The following is a 15,044-nucleotide window of genomic DNA, read 5'->3' on the forward strand; positions in this document are numbered from 1 at the left end:
CCAGGTGACCACAGACCCAATCCCTTGAGCTTTCTGAACCTCGGTTTTCTCATCTTTACAAATGGGGATAATACCCAGATGCAGTTTTTACTTCTCTTATTTAATTGAAATGTAACCCAGGAGACAAGGTCCCGCAGTCCCACGAGGTCATGCAGACCCAGAGCAAGCGGGGTGGTCCAGGAGTCCCTGGCAATGGGACTGGCTGGTGGGCATGGTGGCTTCCTGGGCCGCCCTGGCCGGAGCAGAGTCCTCCCTCCCCTTAGTGGGAGGCTTCTTGGGGAGGCACAGCTTGCTGCCCAGGGTGGGAGAGGACTCCAGCCCTAAGGGTCCTTCCCCCTTCCATTTAGACTAGACAGTCTTCCCTCTTAGGGCCCTCGCATCTGCTTCTGGCCCCCCAAGGTCTGAATGGTTCAGAAGTAAAGTTAGTTTTTCCTGACAATTTCTCCCTGGAGAAGCTGGGGCTTGGAAGGGTCTTGGGGGGGGCTGCCCCACCTAGGTGGGGCCTAGGAGCTGTTGACTTTTCTTAGTCATCTGCTTCTTGTACTGAACTTGGAGTTCACTGAAACACCCATCCAATAAACTTGCCAGCCATGCCAAAAAAATAAAAAAAAATTTTAAATGGGGATAATAATGATCCTATGCAGAGTGGAAGTTTAGCAAGTAGGCACAGGACATGTCTTGGGGTCAGGAAAGCCTAGGTTCAAGTCCCACCTCTGACCCCATTCTAGCTGTGGCACCCTGGGCACACCAATCACTTAGTCTTAATGCCCCGATCCGCTTTAGGGGATCTGCACAGATGAAAGGGGCTCCTTCATAGGACCACCAATCAAAAGATAGTATTTGGTCACAGGTACAGAGCAGAAGATGTGTGGAAAGTGGTTTCCAAAGCGTTGAATACTATAAACAAAAATAAAAAATCAGATGTTTTTGTTTCAGCTGTTAAAACCAGACTGACAGCGAGACACAGTTGAGTGTCAGGTTGTCAATTTATTCCCCTTATCTTCCTTTAGCTGAGGGCCAGGTATGAAATTTTATACCTTAGAAATCTGGGGAATTTCTGGGGTTGAGGGACCCAGAGACATAATTCACCTGAGTTTGAAGAACCAGAGTCTTCAGCTTAACTCCTGACCCTGGGCCCTCTCATGATTTATCAGGACCATTTCTGTCTACGCCTCACAGTCAAATTCGAGGCTTCAGAGGATGAATGGAGTGTGGAAGCTCAGCAAGAAAGGATGCAGCAGGTCACCAAGTCAGCTCATTTAATAGATGAGGAAAGTCAGGCTCTGGAGTGGAAGGGACTTGCTCATCGTTACATAGCCAGTCAGATGTTAGAGGCAGATTTGAATCCAGGCCTTCCCAAAACACCTAGTTCTGTAATATATAGGTGGTACACTGGATAGAATGTTGTTGGAGTCAGCAAGCCCCGACTGTGAATCCTGCTTCAGACACTGGCCATGTAACCTGAAGTCACTAAGTCACTCAGCCTCTGTCAGACTCAAAATCCTTACCTACCCCACACAGTAGTTGTGAGGATTGAATGAGATAATTTCTATATATATACATGCACACATATATACATATAGATATATAGATAGATACATATATACATATACGTATACACATATATATGTATAGCTTTGCAAACCTGAAAAGCACTACATAAATGCTATCAGTTTTCATTTTGTACTTTTAAGTATACTGATTGTTTTAAATTTTGTTTTATTCTGAACTTAAGCACCAAAAAAAATTTCCATATACAAAGTACAACAAAAAAAGAGGATTATATATGCAATTATAAATGTCCAATAAGTATTACTTGCTTTTAAAAATGCATATACATATATATTAAATTCAACATACTTTTAAAGGTATCCTGCTTGTCTCTGTTTTCTTCAGAACTTATTTCTGGTCTCTTCTGTGCATTTTTTTAATGTTTCAGCAACCCACTTTTTGTTTTTTTGACACTATTCCTTAATCTACATTTGTACACAGTAGTCCTTTTCCTTTGATCTCTTTGGCACCTAAGCCTAGTGGTAGGGTTTAGGTCAAAGGATGTTCACAGTTTAATGACTAGGGCATCATTCTCCTGGGTGACTGGAGCAGTTCACCTCTCCACCAGCGTTGCCTTCATGTGCCATGTCTTCCACAGCCCCTCCAACAACACTCCTCACCACCTTTTTTTTTTTAGTTATTAGTAATCCTCTTTGCCAGTCTGAGAAATGAAAGGTAAAACCTTAGAGCTGTTTTCATTTGACTTTTTCTAATTATTAGTTATTTGGAGCATCTTTTCACGAGACTATCAATATCTTGGATGGCTTCCCTGGAGAACTGTCTGTTCATATCCTTTGACTATTTACCTATCAAGGAATGGCTGTTATTATTGCTAATGGTTTCCCTAAGAGTTTTCTTTTAAGTATGCAACATAACAGTTGCTACATTCTTAGGTGGGATTCTCTTTTATTTCCAGAGACCAACATTTTTTTTTCCCAGTAGAACACAAGTTGAAAAAGAATTATTGGTTAGAAAGATTTCCCTAACAAATTATCCATCCAGAAAACCTCCAAAAGCAAAAGAAATCTGTATATAACTAGCCACTCTCCGTGTCCAGGAGACTTCATCTGAGCACTTCAAGTTATTCGTGTCCTAGGTTTTGGGATTTTTTTTAGATTTTAAAATGTTTGTACTTTTAAAATAAATTCTATTGATGCCTTTGTTTTGTACATCATGATCATTTCTCATGATGCCAAGCATTGTCCCCACCCCTACAATCTCTAGCACTCATCCATCAATAGCCATTGAAGGGGATGTGGTGGGTTGACATCAATCTGCCCATTGTCCTATTTATCAGAATGTTTCTAAACTACATCTTTACTGTTTAGTTTTGTATTTCTGTTATTCAAAAGTACACTGAACTCTTTACTCCCATTCTTATCTCTCATTCTCTCAAGCTTCTGAAGTCTTCTCTGGAGTTAAGATTTGATAAGATGTTTCCTTGGTGTAACATTTAATGTTCTTTTACCTAATTTTGCTGATAACTTCATTTTGTATTAATATTTTAAGCTCTTTCTGTATGTCCCACAATAGAACAATATGTTAATGTCACCAGAATTGCTTTGTAATAATGAACAGTACCTGATAATGACTTGAGGTCTTTACTTATATTGATTTATACTTAGTTTTTTTGTTTATACTTTTACTTTGTACTTTTGTTATTATTTATACTTTATTCTTTTTATTTATATTTTACTGATACTTTATACTTTTATTTTTACTAAGACTTTTTATTTATATAGAATAATTTTATATCTCATTTTAGGATTCATTAGAGTACTTGTATATTTACTTGATAGCTAGAAAAAAGTAGTTTTTCTACTGAATCTGAATAATGAAATCAGAAAAACAAAGATAAGCAGTTGTTCCTATATGTGCTAAGTAAAGATTGGAAGAGAAAAGGAACTTTGGATTAGAGTTCAAATACTATAGGGATAATACTAAATTGATCTCTATTAGTAAGTCGATAAACATTTATAAAGTGCCTACAGGAAGCTCTATCCTAGGTGCTTTCAAAATCAAGGCACAGAACCACAGTAAAATGCCTCAGTCGCCCCGATGTAGATTTTCAAATTGCCAGAAGAATACTATTACCTAAGTAGAGGTGCAGTCAGGGAATACATTGATGGAGGACTGTCTAAGAGATGCTTCCCCTTCCTTGCAGATTAGAACCACAGAAGGGAGCCTGAAATGTATCATTTTCCTATGTCTTTAGTTCTTACCTCATCTGGTATAGTTCTATGGTCTTAGAGGATCTTGAACCTTTCCAGAAGAAAAAATGGGAGCTTAGCAGTCTTTGGAGAGAAAAAAAGGATTATATTTTTGTTGTTATTTGCCCAAGGGAAACTCATTTTTTTATTAAGAAAAAATGTATACATTTTGATTGAACACAACAGATGATTCCCAACAAATATCCAAACCCATCTAAAAAGAGTATGTTCCCCCAAAATGTAAGCCAAATAAGATTAGTGCTAAATAATACTACATGTCACTTTTCGTTTGGAAAGTCTGCTGATTCTTAACAAAAAGGAAGGATATGTTGCTTTAGCTTTGGTAATATAATACCAATATTGTCCATTGTATTCGACCCATTGTATTTGTTCATTGTATTTCTTAATGCCTTTATTGTTGTCATTGTGCATATTATTTTTATCTGTTTTATTCATTGTATCACTTTACATAAGACTCCTCATGTGACTGAATTCATATTTGTTATTCCTTAAAGTGCAGCAATGTATTCCATTATTCAATCAATAAACATTTATTTATTGTGTGTTTAGTACAATATGGGGCAGTGGTAAAGTGGATGGGAAGCTGGGCCTGGAGTCAGGAAGGCTGATGTTCCTGAGTTCAAATCTGGCCTCAAATATTTACTAGCTTTGTGACCCTGGGAAAATCACTTAACTCTGTTTGCCTCAGTTCCTCATTTGTAAAATGAGCTGGAGAAGGAAATGGGAAGCCATTCCAGTATCTTCGCCAAGAAAACCCCAGATGGGATCAGAGTCAGACACAACTGAACATGACTGAACAACAATAAATTGTGTGTTTGTGATTTCTATAAATGTTACCTGAAATCATTTTAGGGCAGTCATATTGGAGAACATTGGAATTGGGGGAGTGGAAGAGTTTGGCCATCTCTTTCTTTCAAAGCCAGAAATGCTTGGATATTAAATTAATGTTAAACAAAGTTGTTTCTGGTGGATAAACCTAAAAATGAAAGCATAGTATTAATTTTTTTCTTTAACAGCTTGTATCAAAAAATATAAGTGAAGAACTATGTGATTTTTCAAATTGTTGTAACAAGAGTTATTGGTTTTGTAAAAAAACAAAACGAAAGAAACGGCCCAATAAAAGGAAGGCTCTTACCAAAACAGTGTGATGGTCTGAAAGCAGAACCCTTCTATATTATTGCTTGCATGCTGCCTTTCTTAGTTCAAAGTACTTCAAAAGATTTGATCTGCAAGAAGAAACTGGCCATTTCTCTTAGTGATAATAAAAGGTGAAGCGAATTAATTTTATAATAAATTTCTTTCTAAAACTTGTAAACTTGCTAGATATTTTTGAAAAGACAACTACTCTAAATAATTCAGTGCAGGGTCCACAGATTCATACTTTGATCCAGAAAGATGTGGTTGCATTTATGAAAAAGATGGATAATCAGTTTATGAATTTTAATATTTTCCATTTTTAAAAAAAAACTTGCCTACAAATTAAATAGAAGAAAGTAACGACTTATTCATTAATCATTTGACCAGAAGCAATTTTATTAAGCAGAATGATGGAAATTTTAACATCATTAATGAGTTTTCTTGCTTCAGCTGTTTGAAAAAAACCTATCTCAATTAGCAGTTGAAAAAGAATTATGAGTAACAATATAATCAGTGTTTTCAGAAATGTTGTTACCAAAAAAGTCTACCCATAGAAATAACAGTTATTTTGTTATAAATATGAGAATTTGTATTTATTCATAGGAAGTTGTATTTTACATTATGTAATTTGTTTTATTTCTTACAATTTGAAATTTTAATAAATCTTAATTTTATTTGAATAAAATACAAGCTACTAAAATTATTTGTGTATCTTGCTTTATGTGAAGTGGAAGAGGTGCACAAGTTTTTTTTGTTTTTTGTATAAAAGGAGAGTATGCTACACAAAGTCTGGAAGCCAAGGATTTTGTTGATGAGCCAGTGGCTTGTACTTCTAAAATTGTCTTTAGAAACCAAATCTTTCATTTCCTTTTTATTTGACAAAGTACATGGTACAATGTTTTTAGATGCAATAAATTCTTGGTGAAAATAATATGTTAAATATGCTTTGTTTTTATGGTGATGATGAAAAACAGGTCAAGTAAACATTTTTTCATATTTATAGAATTTACCTTTCTTGTGGCTTTCCTTTTGCACAAATATATATATATATATACATATATGTGTATATATACATATATGTGTGTGTGTGTATATATATATATATATATATATATATATATATATTGTTTTCCCCCCTCATAGGAGGGAGGAGGAGTACCTGAAAAACATCCAAACCTCTTGTATTTGAGGTTACATTTGGTATTAAGTTTTACTAGATTATTACAATAACTTAGAAGGTGCTTCCGTTGACATGTCTGACAGAGTAGCAGTGACAGTGATGGAATTTGATGAAAGATTAGCATAGGTGATATATGTTGGAACATACCAAGGGACTGTAAGAATTGTTTTACTGTAAAGAGTGTGGCTTGGGGGGCAGCTAGGTAGGTGGCGCAGTGGATAGAGCACCAGCCCTGGAGTCAGGAGGACCTGAGTTCAAAGGTGGCCTTAGACATATAACACTCACTAGCTGTGTGACTTTGGTGTTTCTTGCTTGTTTTTGGGGTTTTTTGGTGAGGCAATTGGGATTAAGTGACTTGCCTAGGGTCACACAGCTAGTACACATCAAGTGTCTGGTCTGAGGCCGGATCTGATCTCAGGTCCTGTTGATCCCAGGCCCTGTGCTCTATACGCTGTGTGACTTTGGGCAAGTCACTTAACCCCAACTCTCTCACAAAAAAAAAAAAATGTGGCTTAAGAAACGTGGACCATCACTTGGTACTCAAGCGTTTGTGTTGCAACTATGTATTTATTATGAGATTGTTTAATGTGAAGGCCAAAAAGGACTCTTGGAAACCAGACAGAGAAGGAGAAGGAAAGTGGGGCTTCGGGTTGGCATTCGGTGGACTGGACTGGCTGGGTGACAGCGCTAGGGTTTTATCTTCCTTCTGTGGCCCCTCCTGAAAGCCAACAAGTGACACCTGCGGACCCGCCCCAGGTGGAGAGAGTGGCTCCTCCCGCCCGGCCTGGAAAGGAGGACGAGGAGGAGGAGGAGATGATGAGGCCTGGCAATTGGAGGGATGCTGTGGCTGGAACCAGGGCTGACGTCCAGCCTGCCGGATGAGCTGCGTCCCGGGTCCCAGGGGCTTCGAGCCTGGTCGCGCACACCTCTCGCATCCTGGGCTCCCGGTCCCCTGAATGAGAGCTTCTACAGGTACATGCGGAACCCTTACAAAGCAGACAGCACCCCTGAGGTAAGGGAAGAAGGGAAGGAGGGAAGTCGAATGCAGGGGAGATGGCTGCAGGAATCTGGACTGGAGGGGACGTCCCTTTCGGGAGGACTCGGGATAAGACCCTGGAAGGAAGGGTGGAGGTGGGGAAGTAGGGAAGGCAGGGAAGGGAGAGCCTGACTTACAGACTGGAGCTACAGCCTGAGGTTCGGAGAGCGCTGATGGAGCTGTACGACCTTGAGCAAATCATTTCATTTCTCCTAGTCTGTTTCTTCATATGTAAAATGGGTCTGATATCTCCTGCAATTACTGTGAAGCTCAGATGGGATATATATGTGTGTATGTATGTACACAAGTACATATATAAGTACATATATTTCCTTCTGCAAGCTTAAAGGCTATGCATGAAAGCAAGTTATTTTTATTGGAGAATTATCTAGGTGGTACAGTGGATAGAAAACTGGGCCTGGAGTCAGGAAGATCTGAAATCAAACTTGGTCTCACTCTTAGCAGCTGTGTGACCTGGGCAAAGCACTTACTCTGTTTGCCTCAGTTTCCTTATTTGTAAAATGGGTTTAATAATAGCACCTACCTCCCAGGGTTGCTTTGAGGATCAAATAAGATATTTATAAAGCACCGAATGCCTGAATGCTTCTTTCCTTTCCTTCCCTCCATTCATTTTTACAAGTGTCTCTTATGGCTCTAAAATCATCTTGGCAGGATAGGAATATACAAATGCTCTGTGTTATAACTGTTTTTGCTCTTAGACAAATCATGTTGGGAGGATTGAAGTGAAAAATTTGGGTCAATATGCATTAACTATACATTTGAACATTTTAAAATGTTGTAACCACAGCAGCTACAAGTTCATGACCTTTAAAGAAAATAGTTTCATTTACTCAGAGGGAAATATATTCCACAAGCATTTATTAAGCACTTACTGGGTTCCAGACACTGTGCCTTTGTGTCTGAGGCCACAATGAAAGGCCAAAACAAAGCCAATAGTCCTTGCCCTCAGAGAGCTCACAGTCTAATGGTGGAGAACACAGGAAAATAGCCGTGTACAAATACGCTATTGAAAAACTAAATTGGAGGTAATCAACAGAGAGAAGGCAGTAGCATTAAAGAGGGTCTGGATGAGGTTAGAACTAATGAGCTGAAATCGATATTTACTTTTTTTTAACTTTTTTTTTTAAAGCCAGCAATAAGCTGTACCTAATAGAAATTTGCAATTTCATCTACCATCCTCTTTTCCGTTGTTCTTTGTATATGGAAATGTTCATATATGTTGGTGTTTGTGGAGTCCAAATTTATTTTTTAAAATATCTCAGTTTGTGCCACTTTCTGAGAAGTCAGCAAAAACATGAGAAGAGGGGCAGCTAGGTGGTGCAGTGGATAGAGCACCAGCCCTGAAGTCAGGAAGACCTGAGTTCAAATCTGGCTCAGACCAAACACTTGACACTTACTAGCTGTGTGACCCTGGGCAAGTCACTTAACCCCAATTGCCTAAAAATTTAAAAAACAAAAACAAAAACGTGAGCACAGATAAACTGAGCAACTTTCTATGTAGTAAGAGGTCTTTGTTATCTTTTTGGAACTAATTGTCCTCTGCTGTACTAATGAGACACAGAAAGAACCCATTCTCAGGAAGGGAGCAGAGGAAGAAAAGGAAGGAAATCTTCTGGGCTAGTCAATTTCAACCTTTGTCATATGGAGTCTGATCTACTCAGTCTTATTTTCTGAGCTGTTCTACCAAGAATTTCTGCATCTTCCAATGCTTCATTTTAGTCAATGTCTAGAAATTCAAGATTTGCCCTATTTCAGATAAGCTTTATTCATTTTTTGGTGTTTTAAAAAATACACGTTTCTTGATTTCTTTTGGGTTAAATATCACCTACATTTCCCATTGTATTCTACTGTCTACCACTCCCAGAAAGTCATTCCTTATGACAAAGAATAAAAAAGGAGAAAGAAAAAAGGTTCAGCAAAACTATCATATGGAAGAAGTCATTATAACATGCAGTATTCCATACCCATCATCCCCCACCTCTGAAAAGAAGCAGAGGAGAGGTGTCTTCTCATAACTTTTCTTTGGGTCCAAGCTTGGTCACTATAATTTCAAGGTGCTCTTTCTATTGTTTTATGGTTGTTGTTTCCAATTTCATTGTGTAAACTGAGGCAGGAAGGCAGAACTGACTATAATATGGAACCAAAGTGTGTATATTTAGTTTTTGTTGAATATATGTATATGGAGCATGGCTTTAATTTTAAGTGAATGTGATTTGTACAGTCTGCTTTCTCTAAGGCAAAAAATGCATATGTTAACTTTATTCTTTCTTCATGTGTGATCCTTAATTTTTTCCTCTATGATTTAATGGCCCTGGATTTAAAAAAAAAAGGTTCCCTGTCTGTGTACCAGGTGTCCAGTAATGTTTATGGTCTGGATCATAATCTGGGGCCTTTGTTTTTTCTACTATTATTTTAGTTCTAGCATCAATCCATTTTTTTAACAACAACAAAAGGTGTAATAGAAAGCCATTTGTCTTCTGGTATGGCTGTTTGGGCAGTTCCTCCTTGGCCGGGGTTTCCCCAGCTGTGCCCAGCTGAGGCCCAGTTTTAATGGCGGTTGAGAACACTCTTACTAGCTCAGGGTGATGTGAGGGACTCCAGGATGTTCTCTCAGACTCATGCCTCTTCTGTGTGAAGCATATTGTCTGATAAAATAAGACTTGAGTTAAATTAAAGCTCAACGTGCTCTGCCATTTTTACTAGAAGCAGCCAGGTGGCGCAGTGGATACATTGCTATGCCCGGTGTCAGGAAGATCTGAATTCAAATTCAACTTCAGACATGTCCCAGCTGCGTGACCCAGGCAAGTCACTTAACCTTTGTCTGCCTTCTCAGTGTTGTTATGAGGATAAAATGAGATATTTGTAAAGTGCTTTGCAAACCTTAAAGTGCTACACAATTGCTAGCTATTATTATTTTTTTTTCTTTTATTATTGTTATTATTACCCTCTCTCAGGGCTCCTTTCTCTGGGAAGAATAACCTCGTGAGTCACTCACACTGTAGCATGAGTCTGGCGGTCTCTCTGGAGAGCAGAGAGCCCTTGGGTGCCTGCTGGTAAGGAGGTGCGGACCAGATGGGACGGGACAGAAACAGGAGAGAGGCTTTAGAAGGCCATTATTGCTTCTGTGATTCTTCTCCAGTTTTCCTGAGAATCTGATTATGGGATTTAATTCAGTACCAAGGGTCCACCACCCCAAGTCTCTCCCTCTCATTCACATGAATTCAGGCAAAAAACCACACCCTTCCTGGGTAGTGCACATTCCCTCAGCAGCACATTCCTCCTGCCTTTCACAGCACTGCTCGTAGACTTCTGGGACCATGTTGTGTGATCCTGGGCAAGTCATTTAACCTCTGTTTGCCTCAGTTTCCTTATCTGTAAAATGGGGATAATAAGAGCATCTACTTCCTAGGTTATTGTGAGGTTTAGTTGAGATAATATTTGTAAAGTGCTTAGAAGAGTGCCTGGCACATAGTAAGCCCTATATAAATGTTAACTATTATTTTTTTTTGAAATAAGGAATAAATGCTTTGTTAGTTTGAGGTGAACTGATATGGGGAAGACAATTATAATTTTTTAAAATATTCTTGAAAGGCAAAGTCATTCAGAAACAAAGTGCATGTGAGTTTCGGATTCTTTTTTCCTCTTTGTTCATCCAGTGGGATAAAATATTAGGGAAATGGTTGGGGTTTTTTTCTGATTTTTACAGTCTATTTAATACTTATGCATCATCTACTTTTCAGGTTATCTTGCATTTGGGAACAAGCAAGAATAAACTTTGCTTTGACATAATTAAGGAAAGAGTAAGTAGAGTACTACTGTCTCATTATTTCTCTTAAAGGTGACCCATTATGGTGGATTTTTTTTTTTAATTTTCATTAATTTTAAGCTTAAATGCAAAATGAGAAAAGAACATAGAGAATTCAATATAAAACAATAAATTTCTATTACAAACTGTTTACTGTTTTTGAAAACCTATGTAATCAATTCTATACCTTGTTTTCAAAGCTCCCCAATTTTTCTGTGCTTCCTTCCAAGTTTTCTTTTGTTCTCTGCTATACACTTTTTATTTTATTTTATTTCTCCCTCCCTCCCAACCGTGACCTAGAGAAGGCAACAATTAAACACAAATATACATATATATATATATATACATATACACATATATCTATATACATATACACATATATCTATATACATATAGATACACACACATATGTAAGACTATACTATACAATATTTGTCATTTTTTTCCCCTCTAGAAGTGGATAGCATCTTCCTTCATAGGTCTAAATCTTTCCATGTTTTTCTAAATCATCATTTCTTATATCCCAGTAGTATACCATAGATTATTTCTTAAGGCTCTTTCCCCCACCCCCAAATCACCCTTGGAATTAGAGAAATTGGGGCTGGCAGGGATAAAGAAAGCCTTGAAATCTTCTGGTAATGTAGCAGTGTGCTGGGAAGCCCTTTTTAAAAAATTTTATTTATTTTTAGTTTTCAACATTCACTTCCATAAGCTTTTGAGTTTTTAATTTTCTCCCCCTCCCACCCCAAACCCCTCCCCAAGATGGCAAACAATCTGATATACACTCTATATATACATTTCTGTTAAACATATTTTCCCGTTAGTCATGTTGTAAGGAAGAATTAGAACTAATGGGAGGAACCACAAGAAAGAAGAAACAAAAAAAAAACGTGAAAGCAAATAGTATGCTTCCATCTGCATTCAGGCTCCATAGTTCCTCCTCTGCATGTGGATAGCATTTTCCGTCATGAACCTTTTGGAGTTGTCTTAGATCCTTGCATTGCTGAGAAGAGCTAAGTCTATCAAAGTCAGTCATCGCACAATGTGGCTGTTATTGTGTACAATGTTCTCCTGATTCTGCTCACTTCACTCAGCATCGGTTCATGTAAGTCTTTCCAGGTTTTTCTGAAGTCTGCCTGCTCATTTCTTATATATATTCCATTATATCCATGTACCACAATTCATTCAGCCATTCTCTGGGAAGCCCTTCTGTTGACCTTTCAGAACTAGACCCTTATAAAAGGCATGGATGTGTGGAAGCTGCCTTTACACAGGTGAGGCAGATGAGTCAAGGTCATTTACATGTGGTTTATAACCTTTTGTGTGCTTTTCATTGAACATGGACACATCGTACCCTTTGGAAGTTCATGGCACATCAGACCTAACTGAGGGAGTTGGAAGGCCTTTCCCTACACCCACTGTTTCTGTTCATCACCTCTAGACGGATATAACGAATGAGGCTAAGAAAAGCTGTTCTTCAGCTCTAACGGCTCTCTTCTTCAGAGTCTTTGGAGTGAGGAAGAAGTACAGTAATTGCCTGCCTCCCTTACCTGATGGTTACCAGTGCAGAAGGACTGACCAGGAGGTTTTAACATACAAACATACATGTTTTGTATTTGCATGTAGAGCTGAACGTCTCTCCTCAAAAGCTGTCTCCCCCTTTCCCCCGCCCTTCCTAAAACTGTGGGAATGGTCCAGGAAATCCATCCCCTCCAGTTTTGTATCCTGGCTTTGACCCTCATCCTAAAGAAAATACCCAACTGGAAAAATTAGTCTTTGGAAGAAAAAATGGAAAACCAATTAATATACCAGTTACAGGTGGCAAAAGAATTAATGCAGAGGTTCTAGTAAGGAAATCTGCCTCCTCCTGTGTCCTTGACCTAATAACAGGAGGGGTCATGAACATTCCTGGGAATACAGCTTTAGCAGGCATGCTTATGGAGCAGTGAGGACAGTGGGGGACAAGTATCCAGCCAAACTGATGAGGGCAGAGGCAACAGACACATCACACTCAGTGCCCATTAACTAATTCGACTAATGAACCATCTGATCCGGTGATCTTTCCACCTGAGATTCAAACCAACCACTGCCCTGAAGCTGGTGCCCACAGCAGGGAAGAGCTGTAGTATTGACCCTTTCCTGCCTTCCAGATGGACATCTTATTGCAGCTCTCTATTTTGGTGACATAGATCCCAAAATGTCACTCCACAGGGAGATGCAACTTTGGAGTGAGGTTCCTGTGCCCTTGTCCAGTGAGGTAAGATCGATTTGTATATGCTTCTATGTATGCATGTTATCATCTCCCCTCTCCCCAACAGAACGCAAGCTCACTGAGGGCAGGGACTGTTTCATTTTTGTATTTGTATCCTTAGAGCCTAGCATAGTGCCTGGCACATAGCAGGCATTTAATAAAGGCAGCTGATGGAGTGTCGGATTTGGAATCAGAAAGACCCGAGTTTAAATACTACCTATGACACCTACTAGCTATATGACACCTCCCTGTGCCTCAGTTTCCTCATTTGTTGAAATGAGGATAACAATAGCATCTAGCACCCAGGTTGGTTGTGAGAATGACATGAGATAATCTTTGAAAAGCACTTTGCAAACTTTGAAAGCTCTATATAAATGCCAGCTGAATGTGTGCTGAGTGGTTGGCTGGTTTTTGCCAGCATCGCAGAAAGATGGCATTCTGATGTAGCATTCCACCTGTCATGACAGGCTGTCTGGGCAGGAGGAGCCCCTACCCCCTGGCACCATGCCTGGCCCACAGAAGACACTGAGTAAGCATGTGTGGAATTGAACTGGCCTGTAACCATCTAGTCCAAGTCACTTGCTGTCTAGAGGAGGAAACTGTGGCCCAGACAGGTAATAACTTGAGCCACGTGGGGGCAGGCGGTGTCACGACCACGTCTCCTGTGCCGTTTTTATCTTGCCTCCTACTAGATATTCCAGGAAACAGAATTCTTGTCCTCCCCATGCTGGGATTCGATAGGACAGTCACCAGCTATGGACGGTGAACCTTTAGCTCACGTCATCCTTGTACTATACATTACACTGGGCAGGCCACAGAAAACAAGCATTTATTAAAGGCTTACTTTGCACCAGGTACTGTGCTAAGCACTAGAGATACAAAGATAAGTGGGAAAAAAGAAAGACACCACCATTTTTAAAAATTAATAAGTAGACAAAGGTGGTAGGAACTCCACGCTTTTGAAAAGTTTTTCTTCTTCCTCATCAGTTTAAAATATACAGTAAACTGCTTATCAAATTGAATTAAATTGACAGTCAGGATTAACGATCCATTAATGAGTGTGTTTATAAAGTGTTAGATCTTTGGGTTGAAGGCTACTAGATCATTAGTCATAAAAGCACAGTACTAGGGTACAGTGGAAATCATTTCTGCTTTTCAAGGTTCTCTTAGCCCAGGGGACAGTGTGTACCTTTATTCCAAGAGGCAGTGTCTGTGGGAGTCTCACCCATCCTGGTCACAGCAGAGAAAATTGTGCGGAGCTGGCCACATACCCAGACACCAGAGACCCACAGCCACTCTGCTCTCAGCCTCCCCTCTGCATCCATGCTGCCCGCCCCAGCTTGTATTCCAGGAGGTGGGCTAAGAAGACCACTGTTCTGGGAGCCGGTCTGGGTTTGGCAAAAGACCCACTGGGACTCTTGACTGCACCGTGGGAGTGGTGAAGTTTCAAGTTTTGCTCGTCTCATCTTCTCCATTTCTGCACAGCTCTTAAGAGAACAGACCTTCAAAACTGAAATGGAATTGTGGTCTAAGCTTCTGGATGGGAAACTTCTCTCAGCCCTGAAAGCCTTTCACTGTGATGAGCCTGGATGGGTCAGGATTGTTTTCTCAGACACTTAGAATAAAATTTGTTTGTGGAAGTAAATTCCCTTGTCTATAATGGAATCTGGTAACAAAACCAGCTCATGTTTTACAAAGAGAAAGGGCTAATGTGTATGTTTCAAAATGTCTGACATTTCTAATCCCAAGCACAAGTTAGACCACTGATATAAGAGTCAGGAAAACTGGAAGATCTGCAAGTCTTGCCTCTGACAAATACAGCAGTGTGACTC

The sequence above is a fragment of the Phascolarctos cinereus genome, unplaced genomic scaffold, assembly GCF_003287225.1.
Source record: "Phascolarctos cinereus isolate Bilbo 61053 unplaced genomic scaffold, phaCin_HiC Scaffold_1;HRSCAF=81, whole genome shotgun sequence".
NCBI classification, from domain to species: Eukaryota; Metazoa; Chordata; class Mammalia; order Diprotodontia; family Phascolarctidae; genus Phascolarctos; species Phascolarctos cinereus.